This window comes from Ovis canadensis, chromosome 12 (genome assembly GCF_042477335.2).
Source record: "Ovis canadensis isolate MfBH-ARS-UI-01 breed Bighorn chromosome 12, ARS-UI_OviCan_v2, whole genome shotgun sequence".
NCBI classification, from domain to species: Eukaryota; Metazoa; Chordata; class Mammalia; order Artiodactyla; family Bovidae; genus Ovis; species Ovis canadensis.
The window spans coordinates 67,501,483-67,526,907 of NC_091256.1; positions in this window are offsets into that span (position 1 = coordinate 67,501,483).

Consider the following 25,425-nt stretch of genomic DNA (forward strand, 5'->3'; position numbering starts at 1 on the left):
ATCCAGCCATCTCATCCTCTGTCATCCCCTTCTCCTCCTGCCCTCAATCCCTCCCAGCATCAAAGTCTTTTCCAGTAAGTCACCTCTTTGCATGAGGTGGCCAAAGTACTGGAGTTTCAGCTTTAGCATCATTCCTTCCAAAGAAATCCCAGGGCTGAATCTCCTTCAGAATTGACTGGTTGGATCTCCTTGCAGTCCACTAGAATAATCTCTAAAGTCCTATACCAAACATTTGATGTGTCTGTGTTTCTGGTACCAGATCATCAGAGTCCTTGCAGAGTTTCAGCATCATGGTTCTTCAATCATTTCCCAGCTTTGCTGTTGTCTGCTGACTCAGCTGGGGAGCGTGGCACTGCCTTGGCCCATGGCCACAGAGGTTCTGCAAGGGGAGTGATCTCTAGGCATTTTCTTCTCTGTGCTTAATGAAAGACTTGTTGCGGTTTTGCTGTGGCTGAACTAGACGTAGCTGCACACACATAGGTTCAGCTACACGGCCTCCCAAGCCGCCCTGCCTGCTAGTCTTGTCCTCCTGTGTGTCTCTCTCCTCTTTGATCTCCTAAGCAATGGTGAGGGTTCGCAGATGTCATCTGGATACACCCGTCTTTTGCATGGGAGCTCTCTAATCAGCATGGGCTTCTCCAGGCCACACCACGAAGGAGACGAAGTTTGCTTCTAGCTTTGTTCCATCATGATTTTCTCTCTGTCTCTCTCCTGGATCGATGCTCTAGCCCTCCTCTGCTCATCAGCTAGCCAGACCATCTGCCGCTTGCACGGGATACCCTCCTCAATCCTGCCTTTACTAGCAGGGCCCTGTGTTCTAAAATTATTTTTTCATCTTCTTCCACCATCATTTCTCTTTCTCTGCTCTGTACTTCCCTCCTCTAGTGACTTTTAGAGAGAACACATGCCTTGGGACACATGCCTGTCAGAAGGGACATTTGGGAAACGCTGTGCCTTAATAAGACTATATCTTAGATGGTAGAATTTCAGACACATGGCAGAACTGAGGATTTTATATTTCATTTTATGTTCTTAAAACCTAAGATGGGGTGAAGGTAGGGTTGGGGAGTGATTTTCAGGGCAAGGAGATTTCACAGTGCCAGTTAAAATACATTTTGTGGGCAATTTCTGCTCTCTCTCTCAAACCCACTTGAAATGCATCCAATAAATTATACTTAATTTACCAAGCTCTTTATTTCTCAGAGCCTACTGGAACCTTTGGCTAATGAAGCCGTCTCATCTCTCATGATGTTTCGGTGGGTTCTTTATACCCTATTGTTAGTAATGTGAGAATTCAGTTGTCAAGATCAGTCTGAAGTGTGCGAGGCTTTCTGTGTAAACAACATTCCTCTCAAGAAAACACAGGGAAAAAGATGCTTCACTTTGTGATTACGGAGACAACAAAAATTGGCTGGCTCTAGTCCAATTCTATAGAGATGTCTGGGATTACAGAAACATGTTCTGCCTCTAAATCGTTGGTCTTTGGCCAAGGCAATCCAAAGGTTGGCACAGGTGCCCAGAGAGATGTGAGGCAGCTGTGATAGCTCTGCCGTCACCATCAGCAGCAACTTTCCCTTCTCCTGTTCTCTTTTTCTCTCTTCTCTTGGTCTGACTTTTTTCCCTAGTCAAAGGAGTCATGTTTATTTTGACTCCTGGCTTTGAATCACCTTTACTTAAGACTAAACTTAAGGACTTCCCTGGTGGTACAGTGGATAAGAATCCACTTGCCAATGCAGGGGACATGGGTTCAATCCCTGGTCCAAGAAGATTCCACAGGACTTGGGACAACTAATCCTATGAGCCGCCATTACCAAGCCTGTGCCCTGGGGCCTGTGCTGTGCAGCTGGGGAAGCACCACAATGAGAAGCCCAGGCACCACAACTAGAGAGTAGCTTACATTCACTGCAATTAGAGAAAAGCCCGGTTTACATTCCCACCAACAGTGCAAGAGGGCTCTCTTTTCTTCCACACCCTCTCCAGCATTTATTGCTGGTAGATTTTTTGGTGATGGCCATTGGGACTGCTGTGAGGTGATAGATACCTCATTGTAGTCTTGATTTGGATTTCTCTCACAATGAGTGATGTCGAGCAGTGTTTCATGTGTTTATTACCACCTGTGTGTCTTCTTTGGAGAAATGTCTGTTTAGGTCTTCTGCTCATTTTCTGATTGGGCTGTTTGTTTTTTCTGATAGTGAGCTGTATGAGCCTGCACACAGCAAAGAAAACCCAATAAGGCCAAAAAAAAAAAAAAAAAAGTAGAATTTGCTTAAAAAGACCTCCCAAAGCCCACTAGCTCTTCCCTGAGGTCTTCTTTGCCCATTTCCACTTCCCTGAGCCCCGTGACACTCATTCTCTCTTGGTTCTCAGTAACTAACACAGTCGATGCCAGGGTGTTCTATTTAGTACTTGCTTGTATTGTTGTGCCTTGGTGTTTCACTGGTTTTCTGAGTTTATAACTGTCCTCCTGACTCAATCCCAAAGAGCTTGAGGGTGGGAACCAGTATAGGTGCTTTTGTGTGGCCCTTGTGCATATTTTTATACTTGACACACACACAGATTACTCAGTAAAAAATCACTAACTGGGTCTTCTGACCCTTTCTCTTTTTTCCTTATCTTCCTGGCTGGTCCTCTTAGCCACCGCATTTCACTTCTGTTTTTCCCAGCTGCCTAAGTGCCCCAGGCTGGTGGTGCTTGCACCACTGTGTAAGTATGTTGGATATATCCAGGTTTAGGAGATTTCTGATTCCTAGTTTCCTAGGAGCTGTGTGTGCTCTGTGCTCAGTAGCTTCAGTCATGTCCAACTCTTTGTGACCCTCGTGGACCATAGCCCACCAGGCTCCTCTGTCCATGGGATTCCCCAAGCAAGAATACTGGAGTAGGTTGCCATGCCCTCCTCTAGGGGATCTTCCTGACCCAGGAATCAAACCCATGTCTCCTGCTTTGCAGGCAGATTCTCTACTGCTGAGTCACCGGGGAAGGTAACTAAGAGCCAGAAATTTACTGAGTGACCGTCTGGATACCACACCTGATAGGACTAACTCTGGGCCAGTCCAAATCCTTTGGTTTGATGTGAGATGGCAAGAAAGAGGAGCTAATCTCTGGGTTATAAAAAGTTGCCCCAGCAAAAGCTGTTATGGGGCCAATTGGATCCACACATAAAAAATTCAATCACGAAATCATAAGTGCTGGTTAACTTCCTACAACATAGCTGTTAACAGTACTGTTGATGCTTTCATTTGGGGAGAAATCGGAACCATTTAAATGTGCTTTGATGATATACCAAAGGGTAACTTTACATAAATGTTGTCGCTATAAATATGGGTCCTCCTTAGGATCAATTCTCATCAGTGTGTTGGAAAGCAATTTCAGTAAGTACTTTGCGTAATCAATTCGTATCTGCTCATTGACCTTCGGGAGTCTGTGCCAGTCTCTTCATGCAGTGTGCTCTGCAATTCTGTGTCTCTTCAGATGCATATTTCACCATATTCGTCCATGGGTTTGATACTCAATCAGTGCAATCATCTGTTCCCTCCTTTCAACTGCTTCCCTCGCCTGGGGAGGTGAGGACTGAGTGGCACCTCTGCCACATGTGTGTTAGAGAACACTTGTTTACTATGTCCCTAAAAACCCAGAGAACTAAGAAGACAGTGGGCATTCTGGGATAATAAAAATAATGAGGAAAAAAAATTATCAGCTTGTTTATACAATTATGTAAATGATGAGCACTTATACATGGCTGATTCCTCAATTATTCATGGTTTGAAGCTGTTGAAAATTCAATTAAACTAAATAACCTTTTCTTCAGCACTTATTCTGGACAAGGTAGTGTAATTTGAGGAAGGGGAGACAAAGGCACAATTTGATAAGGAAAAGCAGAGAAATACACAGATGCCTGAAGCACAAGTTGAGTGAGGACAATAAGAAAAGGACAGTAGGTGCCCTGAGGGTTTCAAGCAGGAAGAGCGAACATCCGTTTGGGTGGATCCAAAACGGGATTCAGGAGGAGGGAGGACCTTGTGCTACCATCTCTCCTCCATCACCAGCGCCACTCTTTACGTTCAGGTCTCTCTCCTGCTTCTCTGGATGATGAGAGCAACTTCATGTCTGATTTTCCCCTTCTAATTGCTGCTTCCAGTGATCTTCCTAAAAGGCAGTCTGAGTACTACATCACTCCTTGGCTTCCACCCCAGCATGGACCACTAGAAAGAGTTACAGTTTCTCAGGATCGCACATCTAAGACTAAGTGTCTGTCACGCTCTGTAGCCTCAACACAGAGCATGTCTGGCTGCTGTCCGCCTGTTGTGCTGCCTCAGTGCCTTCAGTGACCTTGCCCATGGTGCTCCTTCTCTCTGGATGGCCCGCCCACTCTTCTCATTTTCTCTTCTCCCTGCCTGGGCTCCCCATTTGTTTAGAGAGCTCCTATGGCACATTCTTTGCCACTGCCTGCCCCCAAGACATGGCTGATGATTCCTACCCTGCCTGACTGTGGTACCAAGCACTTTTACACTCTATAATTTGGCAGGGAGGGATAGCCTGTTTGCCTGCCTTGTAAGAGTGTGTCTTTCTTGTGGTCAGGATCCAGACTGGCTGTGGCACATAGTATGTACTCCATGCTCATTTACTTGAATCTGTTGCATGGTGGGGTAGGATGCACCAGTTTCCATGAGATTAAAGAGTGACAGGATGGTGAGACGTGAAGGTAGAACATTTTTTTCACAGAGTCTGGGATAAAAGAAAAGATAATCATGAAATCAAGGAAAAGCTGCCTTTGTTTGCTGATTTGACTGCAGACCGAGTCTGGTTTATAAGCAGAAGGGGAAGAAAGTGAGAGGAAATATGATTGAGGCAATGACTGGATGGAGGCTCTGGAGGAGGTGGTAGAAGGGGACTAAGGGCTCCATGGAAGAGTTAGCCTTGGCAAGGAGCAAGGAGACTCTCTGTCCAGAGACACAGGGCAAAGCAAGTCAGGGAGGATGACCTGCAGAGGCCTTCTAGGAAGGAGAGGAGCAAAAGCAAGTGATGCTCTTTTTATGTGGCCCCAGTGTTCTTGCCTGGAGAATCCCAGGGACGGGGGAGCCTGGTGGGCTGCTGTCTATGAGGTCACACAGAGTCAGACACGACTGAAGTGACTTAGCAGCAGCAGCAGCAGCAGGATTAGCATGGGTCCACATGTATGGATGTGAGAGTTGGACCATGAAGAAGACTAAGCACCGAAGAATTGATGCTTTTGAACTGTGGTGCTGGAGAACACTCTTGAGAGTCCCCCTGGATAGTAAGGAGATCAAACCAGTCAGTCCTAAAGGATATCAACCCTGAATATTCATTGGAAGGACTGATGCTGAAGCTGATGCTCCAATATTTTGCCTATGTGATGGGAAGAGCCGACTCATTGGAAAAGACCCTGCTGCTGGGAAAGACTGAGGGCAAGAGGAGAAGGGGGTGGCAGAAGATGAGATGTTTGGATGGCATCACTGACATGATGGACATGAGTTCGAGCAAACTCCGGAAGATGGTGAAGGACAGGGAAACCTGGCGTGCTACAGTCCATGAGGTTGCCAAGAACTGGACATGACTCAGCAACTGAACAACAACAGCAGCCTTAGCAAAAGGAGAGGTGAGCTGGAGGGTAAAAGGCCAGTGGATACACCCAGCATCAGTACATTTTGCCCACGTAAACTGCAAGACTTTGAGAGAAAGCACAAATATTCAAAGTACGTTAATGAGCAGTGGCCTTTTAGATACTACGCTCTTTATTAAAGCTTATCACCATTGAATGGGGCGCTTAGTTTGCTCTGGAGCAGCACTGAAGGTGGAGGCTCAGTGGTGACTCCTCTGACACGACACTCTGCCCTCCCCTAGGTAGAGCAGCGTGGAAGCCCAGGTGAGCTCTGTCCTGCGCCAGGCTGATCCAAGGTTTAGAGAGAAATACACGCCTGGAGCTCTACTTAGCTGCTCCTCTTCATCTGCATTTTGATGAGGCAGTTGGAGCAGCCATTTGTGTTCAAACTGTAGTTTCTGTTTGAATCCACTCAAGCCACAGTTTACATGGATTACAGATCTTTTCCTCCTGAAACTCCCTCATGGCCCCTAAAGGCTGGGTGAGTTTGGGATTCTTAGGACCTGAGCTGGAGAAGTGGGTGAACCCATAGCTGCAGCTGGGCCCAAGTTCTTGCATCCACTCTTAGCTGGCCCTTGGAAATTCTTAGCTTCACTTGGGAACCGTGTGTGTCCATGCTAAGTTGCTTCAGTCATGTCCAACTCTTTGCAACCCCATGAACTATAGCCCACCAGGCTCCTCTGTCCATGGAATTCTCCAGGCAAGAATACTGGAGTGGGTTGCCATGCCCTCCTCCAGGGGATCTTCCCAACTCAGGGATCAAACCCACATCTCTTATGTGTCCTGCATTGGCAGGTAGATTCTTTACCACTAGCAGCACCAGGGAAGCCCTCAGGGAAACATGGAAGGTTTTTTTTCCACTGGAATGCAAATGCAAGGTTTAAGCTCAAGGTTTGGCTTCTTTAGAGAGGCCGTAAGAGCAGAAGGAAGCTTACATTCAGGCACTTCTGGGTTGACTACCTCTATCAAAAGTGCAAGCTGTGATTTTAAGAACCTCCAGCTTTCATCCTAAGGCCACCCAAGGGTCTGGTTTGGTTGGGGAAAGATGAGTGGGAGAAGACAACTCAGTTGTTGTTTATCTGTTTATAAGGATACACTTATCTCAGGACTTCCCTAGTGGTCCAGTGGCAGGGACTCCATGCTGCCAGTGCAGGGGGCCCAGGGTTTGATCCCTGCTCAGGGAACACGTTGCAGCTAAAGATCCTGCATGCCACAGCTAAAAAGAAAGAAAAAGATCCCAAGTGCTGCAATTAAGGCCCTGCACTACCACCTAAATAAATAATTTTTTTTTTAAAGAAGAATACAATTATTTCAACACAGAGCCATCTGTTCCTGTTCACCTTGGGTTAGTTTCCCACTCCACTCGCTCCTATTCTGTTTTTAACTTTTTCTAAAACTTACAGAAGAGTGTTAAATTGGAAGGCAATCATGTCCTTCCCAGCAATAAACCCACCTAAGAGAGTTACCGGGGGTGCCGGACATGAGAACCAAGATGAAACATTTATACCTCTGACCATTTTATATCAGTCTCAGCAGAAAGTCAGGTATTAACATCAGTATTGACTTAAATGGCCAAATAGTGGTTACTCAATAAAGCTTTGTTACCTGGAATTGGAAGCTATCAAAGATCCCATGGAAGAGGGCATGGCAACTCACTCTAGTATTCTGGCCTGGAGCATCCGCATGGACAGAGGAGACTGGCGGGCTACGGTCCATAGGGTCACACAGAATCAGACTAATCATAGCACAAGTCCCTAACTCTCCTTTCCTTGAAAATGCATAATCATGGACATGTATCTGCACACAGAATCCTAGACCTTTAGAGACGAAAGAGACCTCACAGATGCATGTGGGCATATGGGATCTTAGTTCCCTGGACAAGGATTGAACCTGAGTCCCCTGCATTGGAAGGCGGGCTTCTTAACCACTGGACCACCAGGGAAGTCCCCTATTTATATGACTGACCTCACAGGAGAGCATGGATTGTCCAGATTAGCCTCACAACCCAGGATCAGTTTGCCAGGAAACAGGGGAGAATGTGGTTCTTCAAATCCTGACTGCGGTTGGGAGCCGTCATGAAGCTGGAAGCTCAGTTCCCCAAATATCACATTTATCTCAATTTGGTGAGAAGCTGAAAGCCTATCTGGGGCCATTTAAATTCTAATGTTATTAAGGGCTCATCTAATCAGCTTTTAAAATAAGCTGCTTTCAGACGCATGGGGAATGAAGGTGGGGCGGGCGTAGGCTGAGTAAGACAGTTCATACCCGCCTGGTGAAGGCACCTCTGTTCCAGCTGACCTTCCTGCTTGGTAACTTCAGCAATTCCAACACCAAACCTTGCTGGTGAGCAGCTATTTGGAAGTACATGGGGGCAGGGGGCTAATCTGAACAATCCATGCTCTCCTCTGAGGCCAGTCGTATAAATGAGGGACTTCCCTGGTGGTCCAGTGGTTAAGAAATCCACCTTCCAATGGAGGGGACTCAGGTTCAATCCCTGTTCAGGGAGCTAAGATCCCACATGCCCACATGGGGGCAACTAAGCCCTCGGGTACCACTGAGCCCACACACCACAACTAGGGAGAAGCCTGGGTGCTGCAACAAAAATTCTGCGTGCTGCAACTAAGATCCGATGCAGCCAAATAAATGAATAAATAAATATTTTAAAACTCGTGTACATATAACAAGTCTTGGCAGAGAGAGACTGGCCTCTGTGTCGGGAGATCGCTTTCAGATTTAATCGACAGAGCAGCCAGTGCTTCTGAGAACTGGATACTGCTTCCCATAGACTTCTGAGAAGTCCCACCCTCAGGGTCCAGGAGGATCCAACTCCTCCGCCTGGAACCATCGCACTCAGCTGGCCCTCACACCCAGCTGTGGCTTGACTCTCCCTGAACCTGGGAGAAACTGAGTTTAACCCTGCATGTTTATGGCTCCGATGTAGTTTGGGATTACAGTTCTGATTCTGATGTAGTTTGGGATTACAGTTCTGATTCTGACACCAATTGTGATGTGTGGTTTCTCCCCCACCCCCACACACTAAGGAGTTCTCTGTGACACCAGCTGGGTGTCCTTCTATTCAACTCAATTCCCACTCCACCTATTGAGAGACAGCATCAGACTCCACAGCATGAGGGCTTAGTTCCTCAAGACTACCCCCCACTTCAGATGCTAATCACAAACACAGGTTGTCATCTGTGCTTCTGACCTACTGCTACAAATTGGAGGTTCCCACACATCCTCCTCCGGTTCTATTAACTTGCTATTAGAATGACTGACGGAACTTGGAAAACCACTTGACTCACTAGATTACTGGTTTATTATGAAGGATATTGAAGGATACAAATGCATCAACAGCCAGATGAAGGGACACACAGGGGAGGTTCTGAACAATGAGTTTCAAAGGAGCTTCTTTCCCCAGCATGGTGGCACATGGAAGCATCCTAGTTCACCAACCCAGGAGATCCCAGACCCCCTCCTGGTGGGTTTTTATGGAAGCTTCATTACACAGGCTTGATTGAATCACTGGCCATTGGTGACTGAACTCAATCTCCAGTCCCTCTCCTCTCCCCTCCCCAGAGGTTGTGCAGGGTGGGACTGAAAGTTCCAACCCTCTAATCACATGATTGGTTGCCCTGGCAACCAGCCCCCATCCTCAGGAGATTTCCAAAAATCACCTCTTTTAATAAATTCAAGTGTGACTAAAACCAAGAAACACGTATTTCGCTCTTATAGCCTGGGAAAGTTTTAGGAGTTTTGTGCCAGAAATGGCATGAAAACCAAATAAATCTTAATATTTCTCGTTATAAATCACATTATTACAGGAATCATCCCCCGGCCTTGCTTTAAACTTCAGTCTGATCCTTGCTTTTCCTGTGTATTCTCTGATTTGGCAGAGTCCTCCTTGCTTCCGTAAGGCTGCCTCCAGACAGGATGTGGTGTTTGTCTCCGTTCCCTCTCCCACAATCCTGCACACAGGCTTCTCAGATCCCCCCAGAGTCTCATTCAGGCTGGTGAGATCCTGGGCTCCCTCTTTCATCCCTCCAACCCTTCCATCAGATATCATCATCAGATATCAGAAATGAGTGAAAATATGTGACTGTTCCTGCCAAGCTCATAATTTGTCTCACCTTTAAACCAATATTCTTTCAATATTTATTCAACATCGATTTAGAGGAGGATAGCATCCCAGATTCTACTGAAGCCACGTTATTCGGAAGTCAGTTCAGAGACCATCTATTTTTATTTAAGCAAGTTTCTTTGAGAGAGGATGGGGGTTGGGAGAGTTTAATTGCAAATAGTTCATCAAATGTTCTATACAAATACTGTCTCCAAATAGAGAGCTGGTAATTTAAAAAGTCTTCATCTTAATAGTTGCCCCTCTTTGTTATCCAGATGGTCCACCCTATTCCAGCTCTGCTTAGTTGCAGAGAACTTGATTTCAACTAGCTGCGAGCCTAAGAGCATCAAATTAACCAGTTCACTCTTAAGTGTGAATGGCTGATAGCCCGCTTAGTGCAATGATGTCTCTTGTGAGTTTGTACATTCAAAGGTGTTTTAAATGGCCTGAGGTACTTTGCGGTCAAGTGTCCCCTAAGTAAGACAAGATGTCGCTGAGGATATGCTGGGTTAATTCTAATGCAGGGCTTCATAAAAGATGTGTCTTGCCACTGTAGAGTGCCATGGTAGATAATGAGAGCACCATGAATCTGAGGAATGAAATGAGTTTTTCCTGAACAAACAGTAGCAGTTTTGTGAATGAATAGAGAAGAGAAGGCGGGTGGGTATATTGTCATTGTCTTGCATAGTAAAAAAAGAAAAGAGCCACCCCTCTATGAAAAGTTCCCAGTTCGGTGTACCAAGTCTGAGTGCCAAGAAAAGTTATTCAAGGAGCGAAATATTCATCGTACCTGTCAACTCTGAATCCTGAGAGCCTTCTCCCATGGACCATTTTTTAGAGGTTGTTATTTCAACCTGAAAATTCTTTAGACATATATATGTGGTATGAAAAAGGAATTAGGAAAGCTTTTAAATTAAAAGAAATAAAACGACAGATTTTTCCTCTAGCTATATAAATAGTTATGGATAGAGATAAAGAGATGGATATTCTTTCATAATACTTTATTAGAGGTTTTGGAACTCCAGAAATTTTAGAGTCAGGCTGGTGAATAATTTAGCACTGATTCCTGCAGGCTCAGAGCATGCATGGCTGGGTTGGGGAGCAAGTCTAGCCTCTTGGAGGGGCTGAGTGCCGTCACACACTTTTATGACCAACTATGTTTGGAAATGCATTTCTGAAATATTTCATAAGATGTCAAAACCTTGGTGCCTAGTTTCTCCAGCTTTTTCTGAGGTAGCGTAAAGCCCAGGGGAGCTGGTGCTCTTGACCACCTCACGGCAGGGAGTCTGTGCCTCGGGCTGTTGTTGCAGTGACAAGGAGTCTCAAATCCTGGGAATACGCAGTCACAGCTGAAAGCCTCAGACTGGCCATTGCAATGATGGATGGTTAAAGGTTCACAGAAAACGGTACCTTTAGTGATGGTGTCCTGGGTGTTTTCTCTTTTCCACACGTTCTTTAATCCTAATGCCCAAAGAGACCTGGTCTATGCAGTAATGATGATGCGGCCACCTGAAACAGAGACAGGAGGGAAGAAATACATTTATGGCTTTAAAATAAGGAACTTGTGTTTCCCTTTCCATCTCAACTGCCACATCTCCATTTCAAAAAACTTGGAGGTATAATGTGGGTTTCTAAAGAAAATTGTTATTTATTGTTATTTTTTTCCTCTTCAGAGAGTTCGCTTTACTTCATTAGTTTTCTTTCATTCATTTTCATAGCTTTGCAAGGAAGTAGCAAATATTTAAGGTCAAAATTCTACAGAAGGATTATATATCCAGCTATGTGTTTTATGTCGCAAATCCCTTCTGAGATCTTTAAAGATGGCTGTGGTTACATACTTAGATGATCTGATTATGAAAAATGCTTGATGCTTCTTCTAGGAAACCTCTCATCCCCCCTAAACCTAAGCCCCCCTCATGTTCTTCATGTCCAGGACACTCAGCGCCTTGCTAGGTCACAGAAGTCACTCCTCATCGTAAGTTTCTTCATTTGTGTTGTACTCACTCTGAACTCTCAAATCCTCAAGGGCAAATTCTCTGTCCCTATCACAAAGCTAGCACAGAAACTTTCAATCAGTACTCTTTAAGGAAATGAATGCATAACAGCCATTTTCTCAGGTTCGAACCACAACCAATAGAGCAGCAACACCTCTTGCAAGTGGGAAGCTTCTGTGTCAGCAATTTGTCAGTTTCTTTCAACAGGGTTGGGGGAATTCCCTAGTGGTCCAGTGGTTAAGACTGTGCTCTCACTGCCAGGGACCTGGGTTCAATTCTTGGTTGGAGAATTAAAGTCTCACAAGTTGCGTTGCACAGTCAAAAAAAAATTTAATTTAATTTAAAAAATAAACAGATTCCCTCTGCAAAATTTAGACCAGTCACTCCCTGCCCTCTACACAGTCCCATGCATTATCCCACAGCCCATCAGTTCAGTTCATTTGCTCAGTCATGTCCAACTCTTTGTGACCCTATGGACTGCAGCATGCCAGGATTCCCTGTCCATCACCAACTCCTGGAGTTTACTCAAACTCATGTCCATTGAGTCCGTGATGCTATCCAGCAATCTCATCCTCTGTCATCCCCTTCTCCACCCACCCCAAATCTTTCCCAGCATCAGGGTCTTTTCCAGTGAGTCAGCTCTTTGCATCAGGTGACCAAGGTATTGGAGTTTCAGCTTCAACATCAGTCCTTCCAATGAATATTCAGGACTGATTTCCTTTAGGATGGACTGACTGGATCTCCTTGCAGTCCAAAGGACACTCAAGAGTCTCCTCCAACACCACAGTTCAAAAGCATCAATTCTTCGGCACTCAGCTTTCTTTATAGTCCAATTCTCACATCCATGCATGACTACTGGAAAAACCATAGCTTCGACTACGTGGACCTTTGTCAGCAAAGTAATGTTTCTGCTTTTCAACATGCTATCTAGGCTGGTCATAACTTTCCTTCCAAGGAGCAAGTGTCTTTTAATTTCATGGCTGCAGTCACCATCTGCAGTGATTTTGGAGCCCCAAAATTACGTCTGTCATTGTTCCCATTGTTTCCCTACCTATTTGCCATGAAGTGATGGGACCAGATGCCATGATCTTAGTTTTCTGAATGTTGAGTTTTAAGCCAAATTTTTCACTCTCCTCTTTCACTTTCATCAAGAGGCTCTTTAGTTCTTCTTCGCTTTCTGCCATAAGGGTGGTGTCATCTGCATATCTGAGGTTACTGATGTTTCTCCCAGCAATCTTGATTCCAGCTTGTGCTTCTTCCAGCCCAGTGTTTCTCATGATGTACCCTGCATATAAGTTAAATTAGCAGGGTGACAATATACAGCCTTGACATAATTCTTTCCGAATTTGGAACCAGTCTGTTGTTCCATGTACAGTTCTAACTGTTGCTTCCTGACCTGCATACAGGTTTCTCAAGAGGCAGGTTAGGTGGTCTAGTATTACCATCTCTTTAAGAATTTGTCACAGTTTGTTGTGATCCACGCAGTCAAAGGCTTTGGCATAGTCAATAAAGCAGAAGTAGATGTTTTTCTGGAATTCTCTTGCTTTTTTAATGATCCGAGCGATGTTGGCAATTTGATCTCTGGTTCTTCTGCCTTTTCTAAATCCAGCTTGAACATCTGGAAGCTCACGGTTCATGTACTGTTGAAACCTAGCTTGCAGAATTTTGAGCATTACTTTGCTAGTGTGTGACATGAGTGCAATTGTGTGGTAGTCTGAGCATTCTTTGGCATTGCCTTTCTTTGGAATTGAAATGAAAACTAATCTTTTCCAGTCCTGTGGCCACTGCTGAGTTTCCCAAATTTGCTGGCATATTGAGTGCAGCACTTTCACAGCATTATCTTTCAGGATTTGAAATAGCTCAACTGGAATTCCATCACCTATACTAGCTTTGTTCATAGTGATGCTTCCTAGGATCCACTTGACTTTGTGTTCCAGGATGTCTGGCTCTAGGTGAGTGATCACACCATCGTGGTTATCTGAGTCATGAAATATTTTTTGTATAATTCTTCTGTGTATTCTTGCCACCTCTTCTTAATATCTTCTGCTTCTGTTAGGTCCATACCATTTCTGTCCTTTATTGTGCCCATCTTTTCATGAAATGTTCCCTTGGTATCTCTAATTTACTTGAACAGATCTCTGGTCTTCCCATTCTATTGTTTTCCTCTATTTCTTTGCACTGATTGCTGAGGAAGGCTTTCTGATCTCTCCTTGCTGTTCTTTGGAACTCTGCATTCAGATGCTTATATCTTTCCTTTTCTCCTTTACTTTCGGCTTCTCTTCTTTTCACAGCTATTTGTAAGGCCTCCCCAGACAGCCATTTTGCTTTTTTGCATTTCTTTTTCTTGGAGATGGTCTTGATCCGTGACTCCTGTACAATGTCAGAAACTTTCATCCATAGTTCATCAGGCACTCTATCTATCAGATCTAGTCCATTATATCTATTTCTCACTTCCACTGTATAATCATAAGGGATTTGATTTAAGTCATACCTGAATGGTCTAGTGGTTTCCCTACTTTTTTCAATTTCAGTCTGATTTTGGTAATAAGAAGTTCATGATCTGAGCCACAGTCGGTTCCTAGTCTTGTTTTTGCTGACTGTATAGAGATTCTCCATCTTTGCCTGCAAAGAATAGAATCAATCTGATTTCGGTGTTGACCATCTGGTGAGGTCCATGTGTAGAGTCTTCTCTTGTGTTGTTGGAAGAGGGTGTTTGCTATGACTAGTGCATTCTCTTAGCAAAACTCTATTAGCATTAGTCCTGCTTCATTCTGTACTCCAAGGCCAAATTTGCCTGTTACTCCAGGTAATTATTGACTTCCTACTTTTGCATTCCAGTCCCCTATAATGAAAAGGACATCCTTTTTGGGTGTTAGTTCTAGAAGGTCTTGTAGCCACAGTCCATAGCCGGATGATTATGCCTTCAAGGACATGCTTCCCACAAAACCCTTGTGAGCCTTCTCTAAAGTGGACATTGAGCTTCCAGGATTTCATTTACAGGGGCCTAAAGAGACTACTTCTGCAGTCCATGGGGTCACTAGGAGTCACACACGACTGAAGCGACTTAGCAGCAGCAGCAGCAAAGACTACTTAAAAATCAAGTAGCACTGGGGGAGGAAGGAGCAGACCTTTGACTAAGGTGTAGGCTTGCTCATCCAAGTTGCTCCTGAATGAATGAACCTTCTCTGGATGACTCCATGGAGCTTTAGAATTGGAGGAAAGATAATTTAGCTCTGGAAGGCCAGAAAGGTTTCATCTCTGGAGAATCCTCCAGAATACCAGCAGGGAAGTGGCTGCCAGGAGAGTGGAGCTGGGGTGGATTCTGAGCTGCATCACTGGGGAAAACAGTGGTCATCAAGAGATCACCAGCGCCCAGGGTGGGGAACTGTTGGAGGTGACATGAATACCAGGTACTTTTCTTCCTCTGATTCAAATAAGCTGCTCACCAAATGGAAGCATTGCAGAGCCTTAGGACAGGGTAATTTGGACAGTGGCTGTTCTAAATCCTAAAGGAGATCAGTCCTAGGTGTTCATTGGAAGGACTGATGTTGAAGCTGAAACTCCAATACTTCGGCCACCTGATGCAAAGAGCTGAGTCATTTAAAAAGACCCTGATGTTGGGAAAGATTGAGGGCAGGAGGAGAAGGGGATGACAGAGGATGAGATGGCTGGATGGCATCACCAATTCAATAGACATGAGTTTGGGTAAACTCTGGAAGTTGGTGATGGACAGGGAGGCCTGGTGTGGGTTCACAGAATCGCAAAGAGTCAGACCAGACTGAGCAACTGAACTGTCCCAAATGTGCAGGCTACTTCATTGGCAGATAGCTCGGATGTTAGGAAAATCTCTGCTTCCATGGAATTAAACTCCCTCTCCTTTTTACTTCTACCCTTGACTCTTTATTTCTCATCCTGTCTGTGAGGTGGTGATGTCACTCTTAGAAGGAATACAGTCTCTTTTGAACCAACTATGTCAAAAGTCATGATAAGCGTTGGCGAAATCCTCTTCAGTCTAGTTCATTCACATTGATACCTTCAATTCAGCTTCCATATTATCAGTATTATTCCTCGACTAGATATAGGCACAGTCATTCATTCATAAAACTCACATATATTTGTTTATTGTATTTTAAATATCTTTATTTGATATTCTTGAAATTATGAAAATGATAATTGCTCATTGTAATAAGTGAATCCATATGAAGATGTATACAGAGAAAGTTAATAATTTACCCCTAGCCTCAGCCCCTTGATGTAACATATTATCTTATTTTTTTTAAGTTTTTTCTTTTAAAAAAAGTTGATTTATTTTTTAACTGAAGGATAATTGCTTTACAGAATTTTGTTGTTTTCTGTCAAATCTCAACATGAATCAGCCATAGGTATACATACACCCTCTCCCTTTTGAACCTGCCTCGCATCTCCCTCCCCATCCCGCCCCTCTAGGTAGATACAGAGCCTCTGTTTGTGTTTCCTGAGCCATACAGCAAATTCCCACCTTCTATTGAAGTACATTTGACTTACCATGTTTCAGGTGTATAGCAAAGTGATTCAGTTATACATATATGTGTGTGTATATACAGATATATATCTTTCAGATTATTTTTCATTATAGGTTATTACATGATATTAAATATAGTTCCCTGTGCTATAAAGCAGGTCCTTGTTCTTTATCTACTTTAGATATAGTAGTATGCATCTATTAATCCCAAATTCCCAGTCTATCTCTCCCCCATTTTTCCCCTTTGATAACCATAAGTTTGTTTTCTATGTCTGTGAGCCAGTTTCTGTTTTGTAAATAAGTGCATTTGTATCTTAGTTTTAGAGTCCATGGATAAGTGATATGATATTTGTCTTTGACTTACTTCACTTAGTATGATCCTCTCTAGGTCCACCCGTGTTGCTACAAAGGGCATCGTTGCTTGATGTAACCTTTTAATAGACTAGCACGTATTCTTCCGCACTGTCAATCAGTCCAGTTTCCAGAAAACAGGCTGAGACCAGATAAACACTCTGCAGGTTTATCCGCGCAACCCTTATGAGGAGCGCAGGAAGTCGAATTGGCCAGAGGGACCTCTGGAGCTGTCCTGTATTGAGAAGGGACAGGCCTTTGGGCCCCACTGGTCTTTGGAGGTGGACTGCTCCCACGGAGAGGGCTGGCACAACCTTGGGCAAAGCAGCTCCCTTTGGTGGAGGTCAGCGCTGGAGAGGAACTCAGCTGTGAGCCGTCAGTAGCCAAAGCTCCCATCAGCTGCCGGGCTGAGTGTCTCAGCTGGGTGGTGCCTCGCAGCACCCACAATATACGTCTTCCCTGTGCTTATTTAAACCCAATTATGCATATTCATACAGACAGATGGGATGCTTTTGTTTATAGTTTTTAACTGAAATACTCTGCAACTTGTTTTGACTTAAGAAGATCATCAGTTTCCCCCTAATTTATGCACACATATAGGTCCCTGGTGGCTCAGATGGTAAAGGCGTCTGCCTGCAACTCAGGAGACCCGGGTTTGATCCCTGGGTTGGGAAGATCCCCAGGAGAAGGAAATGGCAACCCACTCCAGTACTCTTGCCTTGAAAATCCCATGGACGGAGGAGCCTGATAGGCTACAGTCCATGGGGTTGCAAAGAGTCGGACACGGCTGAGTGACTTCCCTTCACGTTATAGGTACTTTTACAAGAAGGTCTTAGTCTACATCTAGCTTTTTTAGTGCAGCCCCCTTATTTTTTCCCTCAGGTCTTTACCTCTCTCTACCTCTTTTTCTTCCCCCACTGTCCATACTACCTCACCCCTCTAGGCTGACAGCAGGGAATGCAGACTTCTGTGCTTTCCTTCATGTGTGTAACCACATGTATACATGTGTGAATAGGGACAGACGGGCTGATATGGTGTTTTGGTCATTGGCAGCAACTATTTATTAAGAGCCTTCTGGGCGCTTCCCCGGTGGTCCAGTGGTTAAGAATCTGCCTGCCAGCACAGGGGACAAGGGTTTGATCCTTAGTCTGGAAAGATCCCACACGCCTCAGGGTTACTAAGCTCATGTGCTTTAGTAATCATGAGTACTGAAGCCCACGCACCTACAGCCCACGCTCCAAAATAAGAGAAGCCATCACAATGAGAAGCCTTTGTATTGCAGTGAAGAGCAGCAACTAAGACCCAGAGCAGCCAAAAACAAAACAAAACAAAACAGAAAAACGGAGCCTTCTGAATGCCTGGGCCTGCACCAGGCACTGGAGATACAAGGCGACAGATCCTCTGCTCTCAAAGAGGTCCTGCCCATCGGGGACAGAGACCCAGAACTGTCAGTTACAACAGAGGGGAGTTCACTTATGGAGACAGGCACTAATCACAGAGTTATTTGGAAAATTAGAACTAGAAGATGGGGCTCCTATGTTCTAGTCCCATGTTCTTTTCCTTTTAAAAAATGGCACTTAAAAAAAAATGTTTTAAACTGTGGGCTGAGCAATGGCCACATTGAATTCCAGCCAGTGTGTGCTGATCTTCCTGGAGTCGTGTTGAAACCTGCTCTGTTGGAGAAGCTCTAGTGAGCCTAACATATTGGCCCCTTTGATGGAATTATATATGACCTCACAAATAGATCCATTTGATTGACAAGTGGTACAGCCCTGAAGGGATTGCACAAAGACCTTAGCTTGGAGTAGATTTTCATATAACTGGTGATAAAAAAAAGGATTCTTATAACAGAAATACGTGCTGGCATGTTGCCATGTGGACCATCATTCCTATGCTCACAAGTTGCAGAGACAAAGCTGTGAGCAGAGACAAATATCCACACAGGGATCATGGTCCCAGTTCCTTTTAGTCCAGGAAGGCCTCAGGACAGAGGCGGTGGAACCACAGGAGACGCACGGAAGACGAAAGAGCAGGATGACCTGCCCCATGCTGGGAGCACTGCACTGGGAGCACGGTGGCCGTGGGGACAGCCACTTCAGCAAACTGATGTGTTCTTCCTGCCCATTCTCTCTGCCCATCATTCACCTGCACTTACCCTCTTAGCGCCCAGCATTTCTCCCACAGCCATTCTCTGAGGTCAACTTGTAACAGCTCATCTTTGAAAAAACAAAAACAACCATTTTTCCTACGAAATATGTCCCCAAAATGTGCATTATAAAGATTTTTCCTCCTCAAATTCTGACCCCTCTAACACTCGATGTGAGTCCAGGAACCCAAGAGGCTAGGCTTTGACTTCATTTTGTGGGCTCCAGCCACTGATGGTACAGTCAGGACCTGTGGGCCAGTCCAGAGAGTGCAGCGAGGAGACCCTGTTGACCCCAATCACAGACTTTTCCCAAAGCCCCCTGTTTTTCCCCTTTTGGCAGAGGTGAATCATGGGCAGAAGAAAGATACCATCAGGCCAGGTGAGACAGAGTTCCAAAACCTGCAGAGGTTTCAGACTTCACAGCAAACGTCCATTTTGTCTTATTTATTTATTTGTTTGACTGTGCCAGGTCTTAGTTGCAGCATGTGGGATCTAGTTCCCTGACCAGGGATTGAACCAGGACCCCCTGCCCTGGAGTCTTAACCACTGGACCATCAGGGAAGCCCCCAAAAGTCCATTTTGATATTCAGCATAAACCCTCTTATTTGAGTGGTTTTTGTTTGTTTATTGCAGATCGCTGGAGATGTTACAGGAATAACCACGAGATTGCAAGGATGCTGATCAGCTCTAGACAGACTAGCCAGTATGCTAAAGCATTGTTAGTTCATGTCTTTTCTCAGTTCTCACAACAGTCAGTTGCTGAAAATGGATCAGATTATGATAGACCAACAAACTGTTCTTAGTCATTTTAATGAGAAAATGAAAAATTGGGGCAACTAATGGTGATCTGTGTGTGTGCTAAGTTACTTCAGTTGAGTCCAACTCTTTGCGACTTTGTGGACCATAGACTGCCAGGCTCCTCTGTCCATGGGATTCTCCAGGCAAGAATAATGGGGCGGGTTGCCATGCCCTCCAGCAGGGGATCCTCCTAAACCCAAGGATCGAACCCACATCTCCGGTATTGAAGGTAGGCTCTTTACTGCTGAGCCACCAAGAAGCCCATTGGCAATCTGAACTATATTTAACTCTTAAACTCACAAGATCCCCTAACAGAAGGCACCTTGAATGACTATTATTTGGGGCTCTTACATTCAGGCATACATACAAATGTGAATATTTCTTAGAAGGATTTTTCTGGCCCATTGTTAATGGCAAATTCAGTGAGATGTGAATTCATGCTTGCTCAATTCATTGTCTATTACCTCATAACAAATTACCCCCAAATGCAGTGGCTGAAAAACAATGAACATTTACTATATTTTGGTTTCTGTGGATCAGGGACTCAGAAGTGATTTATCTGGCTTGTTCTGGCCCAGAGTCTTTCATGAAGCTTTCTTTAGGATGCTGACCAGGGCTGTAGGCATCTGAAGACTCGCTAGGGCTGGAGGACTGGATTCTAAGATGGTTCACGGATGTGATCTGATTGTTGCAGAAGGCCTCCCCACTGAAGCGTCTGCTGGGCTGCTTGAGTATCCTCACAACCTGGTGGCTAGCTGCCCCCAGATAAAGCTACCCAAGAGAAAGCCAAGTGGGAGGAGCAGGGTCTTTGGTGACCTGCCTTATTAGCATTTCTGCACCATCCTACTGTTTACATGGATCAGCCCTATTTAATGTGGGAGGAGACAACACACGGGTTATGAATGCTAGAAAGCAAGGATTAATTGGGGGCCATCCTGAAGATTAGCAACCACAAATGCCTTTTGCCTTCATTATGGTAAAGACCTGGAAGCAAACAATTCTGTTTCTTGGGACTTCCCTGGTGGTACAGTGGTTCGGAATCCGCCTGCCAATGCAGAAGACATGGGTTTGATCCCTGGTCTGGGAAGACTGCACATGCCTCGGGGCAACTAAATCCATTTGCCACGACTACTGAGTCCACGTGCCACAACTCTACTGAAGCCCTTGAGCCCATGCTCTGCAGCAAGAGAAGCCACTTCAACAAGAAGTCAGCTTACTGCAACAAAGAGTAGGCCCTGCTCTCTGCAACTAGAGGAAGTCCGCTCACAGCAACAAAGACCCAGCACAGCCAAAAATAAATAAATAAAATTTTTAAAAAGCATTACAATTTTTTTGTGTGTTTCTTGTATCTCCACAGAACAACAAATGAAAGGGCATGAAATTCAGCTTAAATTCTAGCTCTCACCTGCTGCACACTTTTGGAAAAGATATGTATATAATCCCTCTAAGCACAATTTTTCTGATCTGTAAAATGGGAATAATGATATTCCCCGCTGTGAGGATTAACATAGATAATATGTGTCAAGGGCTGAGTTTGGAGGAATTCAAACTTATTCTCATTCTTGCTTTCCACTTTATCCTCTCTCCCAGGGCTCTCATGTACCACCTAAATGATGTGATTAAATGACTCCATCTCAGAGTCAGCCGTCTCGCCCCCAACCCCCTTGCATCCATGGTTTCCAAACCAAAGGAGGAGCTGGAGGTTTCTTCTTCCCTGAGGAAGATTTGCTGAGGTTTCATAAAGTCAGGATGTACGAGAGACACTGCAGTTCTTACATATCTTAATTAGCAATTAATTAAGTGGAGGTGTGGGTGTCTGGAATATCTGACAGACAGGCTCCATAATTATCTTTTATCATTATTACTAATGGAAAATATGGTCAGGGTGGTTCAAGTTTCCCTAGAATTTCAGGTTTAATTGAATGACCCAGTGGAGAATCGAAATGAACAAGCTGCCCTTTCCACATTGTTTTATTAAAAACATTTTGAAATTTGGCAGTGCCTTGCACTCAGGAGCTTTGCCGGCCTGTCATCTTGGGCTGTGATCTTTAACTAGGCTTAGAGGAAGGAGGGTGTGCCCCCTCAGGGTTGCAGGGTCCCTGCAGGGAAGCACACAATCGCATTCTGAAGACTATGCAGGTAGCGTTTCGTTCAGACCCTCCTCTCCTCCCCTAGGGAAGGTCTCTGTCTGAAAGTCAGAAAAGGATGCTGGTCTAAGAACTGAGCTGGAGAATAGAAGAGAGATGCTTTTCTAAGAGAATCTCTAGAGATGTTGACCCCGGGGTCCCAAAGGCTCCACCTAAGAGGGACTGCAAGATCCTAATTTGGTGATGCTGTCAAACCTCATGGTCACTTGGGGGGGCTGGCAAGTCGGGTGACCAGAAACTGGTCCCTGCTTGGAAGGGCTCGTGGGGCTGAGTTGTCTGGGGGATCTTGGAAAAAGTAAGCTAAGGCCTGGCTTCCTCTGTGTTCTGACCCCACACATGGTGGATTCTCCACGGGTATTGTTTGCACCAAGTCCAGGCAAGCCATTCCAAGGCTTCAGTCTTCTCGGGTTAACCTGGGACAGCTGGACGTGTGTCAGGCTACTCTTTCACCCGAGAGAGCTGGGCGGCATTGCCAAGGGCATCATCTGAGGCGACAGAACATCCTTCTCTGGCCACATGTGTGTGTTTCTGTGGATTGTGTAATATCTCCTAGATTCAGTGCCACCTCATTATCATTATTTCTCAATAAGCTGTTTGGATGAGCCCTCGAGCTCTGCCTGCATGTGTCAGGGATCTGATCTGAACATCTGGCAGCTTTTGAGTAGAGTCGGTTGGTATCCTTCATCAAGTGGGTAATTTCCATTACAATTCACGGTTCCGACGCGAGATAATTCATCAGGTCTAACAAGAGATCTGAGATCAGTGGGACAGCTCCTCTGAGTGGGGCTGGAAGGTTCTAGCATGTCCTCTTAGCTTCCAGGTCCCCCAGCTCTGTTTCTTGATACTTTGCTCTATCTTTGGGTGATTGTGCTGCAAAGATCAAGGGCTCCTTTGCCATCACTGGGCTTCATATAGTTTCTGGACTGCAACTGTGATGCTTTGGGTTGTTTCTTTACTGACCATTCAGTTATTAGACTGAGTGAAATAGCAGTCTAATAACTCTAGGTGAGGCAGATTCAGTGCATGAAACATGGATTATCAATGAGTTCCACTGTATTGAAAGTCAAATTACTGGGACTTTCCTGGTGGTCCAGTGGTTAAGAATCCACCTTTCAATGTAGGGGATGTGGGTTTGATCCCTGATTGGGGAGCTGAGATTCCACATGTCTTGGGGCAACTAAGCCTGGGCATCTCAACCACTGAGCCCACGCACCATGACTAGAGAGAGAAGCCCGGGCTCTTCACGAAGATTCTGTGTGCCACAACTAAGACCCAAGGCAGCAAAAATAGAATAATTAGTTAATTTGGAGAGAAACAAAAAAACGTCAAACTACTACATCAAGTGTTAGCATATTTTGATCCCTGGGTCATATTTTTAAATGTCCTCTGTCTTTTCGCATTTCATCTATATTTCTTAACTTTTCAACTATGTTTACATTTGTCTTTGGTAATGAGAAAATCAATGTTATTTTAAAATTTTAGAAAATATGCGTATAAATTACTTGATCAAGTGTTACAGCAATGGTTCTTAGCCTGGGGTCCACAGAGAGTCCATGTAACTTAGATGGAAAGAAATTACCTCTTTATTTCCACCAACTGCTAACAAAAATATAACAATTCCTCTAATTTTGAATGTAGGCAACCAGTCATAGCAGTATTAACAGTAGCTGCAGTTTTGTCACCAATAGAAATCACAGATTTTTTTGTATCTCATTACAGTTGTTGCAGATATGTTGAAATATTGTTTAGGCTTATTACTACTTCAAAATTACAATAGTTATTTGACTTGCCAGCAGAGCTTGTTATTTACTGTGCTAATAAAGACGCACATATATTACCATACAGCAAATTTGTTTTTTTAGTATTTTGATAACTGCATTTCAATAAAAATGCAGTTTCCTCCATAATCCTATGTATTTTATTTTCTACAGTTAGACCATAATTCTGAGAAGGAGTTCATATGCATCACCAGACTGCCAAGGAGGTCTATGACCAAAAAATAGAAAATAAAAAGGATGTTAATTAGCCCAGGCTTAGAAGCAGAACTGGGAAACTGGCTTGCATTGACATCACTGCAGTCCAGGCCTAGGACTTTCTGTGCATTGCCTACTGAATTTTCCCTAAAAGCCTATGATACCAATTTTACAGACAAGAAATTGCAAAATTAAGAGGTAACTGACTTGCTTAAGGTCTCTCAGCTTCTAAGTGGCAGAGCTGATGTGAGTTCAGAAAAGCAGGATGTACCTGATTGGCTTTGTCTTGCCTCAAGTGACCCAAAGGGTCCATATTGAATGCACTACCTCTCGTGTTTGTGTGCCTTTCCTCCCACACCTGAGCCAAACGGAAATTTGTTGCCTGGAAGGTTGATAGAGTATGTTTGACCTTCCCTGCTGCTGCTGCTGCTAAGTCGCTTCAGTTGTGTCCGACCCTGTGCGACCCCATAGACGGCAGCCCACCAGGCTCCCCTGTCCCTGGGATTCTCCAGGCAAGAACACTGGAGTGGGTTGCCATTTCCTTCTCTAATGCATGAAAGTGAAAAGTGAAAGTGAAGTCGCTCAGTAGTGTCCAACTCTTAGCGACCCCATGGACTGCAGCCTACCAGGCTCCTCCATCCATGGGATTTTCTAGGCAAGAGTACTGGAGTGGGTACCACAAGGGCAGGGGCAGGGTCACTTTATTTATTCCTCCAAAGTCCCCAGGGTAGTGGAATTAAAGAATAATATTCCGGGGACTTCTCTGGTGGTCCAGTGATTAAGACTCTGTACTTCCACTGTAGGGGGCCCTCCTGGTCGAAAAATTGAAAAAAAAAAATTCCAAGCAGTGAATTGATTAGCAAATATTATAGAATTACAGCCATTGAAGGCAACGGGTGCCCCTCAACTCATGTTGCAACCTCACTCTGTAGTTGTTGTTTAGTTCCTAAGTCGTGTCTGACTCTTTTGTAACCCCATGGACTGTAACCAACCAGATTCCTCTGTCCATGGGATTTCCCAGGCAGGAATACTGGAGTGGGTTGCCATTTCCTTCTCCAGGGGCTCTTTCTTCCCCAGGGATTAAACTCATATCTTCTACCTTGGCGGGTGGATTCTTTACCATGGAGCCACCAGGGAAGCCCATAACCAGGGCATGTCCTTGGCCAAGCTGGCTGTTCTTGTTCTGAGGTCTCCTCTCCAGCATATGCTCTGCCTCTTCCCTGCTCTACCTTCCATCCCCACCTCTTCTGCATCATAAGGGCACTGGAAGTTCCATTGCTCAAACCCTGACAGAGACAAATGCTTCATTACCCGAAGGACCCAAATGCATGGTCATTAAGTGATCACCAAACTTGGAATGCCACACTGGAAGGGTGTCCCTTGGAGAATGCCTAACTAGGACCTAATTGCATTTTCTAGAGATCAATCACCAGGGTAATTTCCTGTCTTAAGACATGTGCTCTCCTCCACAAAAGAAACCAAAAATGGGGTCAAAAAAGGAAAGAGAAAGCTTTAGATCTAAGGGGAGCCCTGGCCCTTTCTTCACCTGATAGATAGCACTGCCTAGCCTGGGTATGAACAGAGGTGAATATTTCTTTTCTCCTCTAAATGGCTCCTGTGGGACAGGTAATTGGCTATGCTGGTGCTTGGCAGGCAAAGGCCAAACACTCAAGGCCAGAGGCTGAGTATATTTTTTCTGATGGCGGCCGGCTCTCAGGTCGTTCTCAAAGATCACCAGTTTCCTCTCAAAGGACCTGACCCCAGGGACACATCTTCACAAC